The sequence below is a fragment of the Microtus ochrogaster genome, chromosome 2, assembly GCF_000317375.1.
Source record: "Microtus ochrogaster isolate Prairie Vole_2 chromosome 2, MicOch1.0, whole genome shotgun sequence".
Taxonomy (NCBI): Eukaryota; Metazoa; Chordata; class Mammalia; order Rodentia; family Cricetidae; genus Microtus; species Microtus ochrogaster.
In genome coordinates, this window is record NC_022010.1 from 14,826,276 (window position 1) to 14,830,755 (window position 4,480).

Genomic DNA, 4,480 nt, shown 5'->3' on the forward strand with positions numbered 1-4,480 from the left:
TAGACCAGGCTGGTCTCGAACTCACAGAGATCCGCCTGCCTCTGCCTCCCGAGTGCTGGGATTAAAGGCGTGCGCCACCATCGCCCGGCTTTCATACAGGCTCTTTTGAGTGTTTTTTCTTCCACCCACAAGAAGCTGAGAGTTATAAAATGTTACAGTCTTACAAGAGCTGGTAAGATCACTAAGCTTCCAATGTCCTTAGATAGTAAGTAAACTATCTTGAGTGAAGAAGAAGGTGGAAGAGAGAGAAAATACACAAAAAAAAATCCTTATGTTTTAACCCTGTCATTATGGTCTTAGGTATAAAAGGCATTTACTCCTCTGAAGATCTGGGGGAGACTGCAAACAGAGCTAGTTTTTATTTTCATGGAGGTATAGTAAGTCAGACCCATTTGTCACAACATTACCCCAAAAGGCCTTCCTCAAGATGGATGTAGACTATCTGGTCTAACAGTCAGGGAGCTAAAATAAATCAGAGAAAATAGAACAGAAAGGTAACTTTAAATCAGAGCCCACACAGGCTATAACTCCATGCCATATCACAAAGCAAAGTATAATAAAAGGAACTTTTTAGAAGTTTTTGAAACTTTAAGAAAAGTAATTTTCTTTACTTCTATTGGGAAATGCCAGCAAGCCAAATATTGAGCATAAGTCAGCATACCAGCCAAGAGGAAAGAGAACAAAGAAATCGATGAGTATAAAATGCAGTCATGGCCATGAAAATTACAGAAAGTGAATTGTCTCACTGACTGGCACTGTGAGATATAGAAAATGGGTACAAGCAAGCAAGTGGATTTTGCATCAGAAATCAATCAATGTGTCTATCACTCCCTCCAGCTGCATTAGTGAGCTCTAATTTGGATGGAGAAAAAGCAATGAGAAATCCCTTCTCCAAGGAATGAGGTCAACCGAGTTGGAGAAGCTGGTCTGGTACTTTGGGTATGGAAATGCTTGGCCATGCTCTTCAGGTTAATGGTCGTTTGCCGAGTAATTCAGTCAGTTACCCAGACATTTCCATATTGATTAAGCTATGAGACTCCGTGTGAGAGTTAAGATTTGTTCAATAGGAGATATTTTCTTCCTCCTCAGCCAAACACTTTTTCTCTGTGTTGCGTGGCGGCAGTTCAGAGACATTGGGCATTTTTCTCAATTGTTTGCTGCTTTATTTCCTTGAGAGACAGTCTGCTAATGTTTTGGAAACTTGATGGCAGCAAGCTCCTATCTGACCTTCTCAACGCTGGGATTATAGGCAGGAACAGCCATGTCTAGCTGTTCCTGTTATATGGATACCCAGGATATGGATACATGAACTCATGTCTTTATGCTTACACAGCAAGTACCATTATTCCACAAGTTCTATGTTACTATTTATTTATATGTTTTTTCCTTTATTTTTATTTTTATTTTTTTTTTTTTTTTGTTTTTTCGAGACAGGGTTTCTCTGTGGCTTGGAGCCTGTCCTGGAACTAGCTCTGTAGACCAGGCTGGTCTCGAACTCACAGAGATCCGCCTGCCTCTGCCTTCCGAGTGCTGGGATTAAAGGCGTGCGCCACCACCGCCCGGCTCCTTTTTTTTTTTTTTAAAGAAAAGATTTTATTATGTATACAGTGTTCTACCTACATGTATACTGCTCACCAGAAGAGGGCGTTATAGATGGTTGTGAGCCACCATGTGGTTGTTGGATATTGAACTCAGGACTCCTGGAAGAGCAGCCAGTACTCTTAACCTCTGAGCCATCTCTCCAGCCCCTACCTGCTTTTTTTCTTTCTTTTCTTTTCTTTTCTTTTCTTTTCTTTCCTTTCCTTTTCTTTTCTTTTCTTTTTTTCTTCCTTCCTTTCTTCCCTCCTTCCTTTGTTTTTTTTTTTTTTTTTGAGACAGGGTTTCTCTGTGCATAGTCCTGAGTGTCCTGGAATTCCCTCTGTAGACCAGCCTGGTCTCAGACTCACAGAGATCCTCCTGCCTCTGCCTTCCAAGTGCTGGGGTTAAAGTTGCATGACACTTCTACCTGGCCCTGTGTTGTTTTGTTTTAAATTAAAAGGGCATTCATGTATGTGCACAAAACAGGTTTACTTATTACATATTTGTCTTGTTCCAATTATCCACATCTCACACGCTGTTTTAGCAGTTGTTACTTTGGGAAGGTTTAGGTTTGATTAGCAGCAGGTAAAAGAGCTCTCTGTGACTGCTGGCTCTCCCATCTGGAATGGGAGGGAGCTGCAGATGTTACACTGGAGAGCTACTGTCTGATGAGCAGAGGGAAAGCAGGTGTAGCTTTGCTCTGGGTGTACAGTGTTCTGAGACACATGAATCGTGCATCTGATTGCCTACTTCAAAAACTAACTTCAAAGTCTACTGGTTTTCAGTTCCTTCTTTTTGTTTGTTTGCTTGTTTTTTGAGACAGAGATTCACCCATCTCTATCTCCCGAGTGCTGGGATTTAAGATGTACACTATCACTGCCCACTTATTTTCTGTATATGAGAGTTTTGCCTGCAAGTATATCTGTGCACCTCTTGCTTGCCAGATGCTTAAGGAGATCAGAAGAGGGCTTCGGAGCTCCTGGAACTAGAGTTACAGATGTTTGTAAGCCACCTTTGTGGGTGCTGGGGCCTGAACTTGTATCCTCTGCAAAAGCAGCACGTGCTTTGTAGTGCTAAGTCATCTCTCCAGCCCTATTTTTCTTTTTAATTTTTAATCTTGTGTGTGTGTTTATGTCGGTGGTTCTCAACCTGTGGGTTGGGAACCCTGGGGGGATTGAACAACCTTTCCACAGGGGTTGCCTAAGACCATAGGAAAACACAGATATTTACCTTATAATTCACAACAGTAGCACAATTACAGTTATAAAGTAGCAAAATAATTTTATGGTTGGGGGTCTGACAACATGAGGCACTGGATCAAAAGGTGGCAGAAGGCTGAGAAGCGCTGATCTATGTAAAGTGTGTGATGCGTGCAGTGCCAGAGGGCATCAAAGGGAGCCAGAGCTCCTGGAGCTGGGGAAGAGACTTGGGAGGTACCCGATATGGGTACTGGGGCCCAAACTCCAGTTCTCTGGAAGAGCAGTAAGTGCTCTTAGCCCCTGGGCAATCTTTCCAGCACCTACATCACTTAGTAAACAAACAGGATGGACAAAACAAAGAAGACAGACCCAGTATGGGCTTGCATGTAGCAGAAGGTGAATGGTAGGTGCATTTTGTTTGTTTCAAGAGATATATAAAACAACTAAGAATGGCAAATCATTGATAGTAATTTTATTTAAAAATATCTATTTATTTTTATTTTATTTGTATAAGTATTTTGCCTGGATGTATATTGTGTCCTACATGCGTGTCTGGTGCTTTCAGAGGCCAGAAGAGTGACAGGCCATAAGAGCTAATAAGAAGCCTGAGCTAATGGGCCAGTTTATAACTAATATAGACCTCTGTGTGATTTCTTTGGGACTGGATGGCTGACGGCTGTGGGACCAGGCAGAGTAGAAACCTTGGTCAACAGGAGAGGTTCGTTTAAGAAAATACCTAACACTCATAACATCTGGGCCATCTCTTCAGCCCTGATAATATAATTTAAGCTCTAGAGAACTAAGTATCTTGAGATAAATATAGAAAAATAGAAGGGGCACTGTAAAAGGTCAGACTGAAAATATTGCAGGCTGGGGTTTGATCTTGAGGGGTGTCATGCAACAGACTTTGGACTTTGTAGTTAATTATGTAGGAAACAGATACCACAAGGAGGTGATCTGACCTTCTGTTTCACTGAGGGTGTGGCACTTACAAACTGACCTAGATGTCTGCAAATGGCATTTGTGAGATGTTGAAAAAAAACATTGATTTTTGTTCTTTAAAAGACAGAATAAGGCCAGGTATGGTGGCCCACAATCTTAATCCTAGCAATAGGGAGGCAGAGGCAGATTCTACAGACTGCATAGTGCCATCCTATATATTAAAAAAAAAAGTAAAACTTAATATAATGAATGAGTGAAAAGAATTTTTTTTTAAAATTTATTTATTATGTATACAACTTTCTGCCTCCACACGCCAGAGGAGAGCGCCAGATCTCTTTACAGATGGTTTGGAGCCACCATGTGGTTACTGGAAATTGAACTCAGGATCTCTGGAAGAGCAGACAGTGCTCTTAACCACTGAGCCATCTCTCCAGCCCCGTGAAAAGAATTTTTTAAAAGCAGGGTCTTCCTATGCAGCCCTGGCTGGCCTGGAACTGGCTTTGTAGAACAGGCAGGTCTCAAACTTTCAGAGATCCACCTGCCACTGCCTGTGCCTCCAGAGTGCTGGTATAAAAGGTAGGGCCCACAACATTCAATTTGAAAATATAATTTAAAGGTCCCAATTTAATTTTATTGGTTTTTAACACAATCATTTAAAAATGTCATTTGGGCCGGGCGGTGGTGGCGCACGCCTTTAATCCCAGCACTCGGGAGGCAGAGGCAGGCGGATCTCTGTGAGTTCGAGACCAGCCTGGTCTACA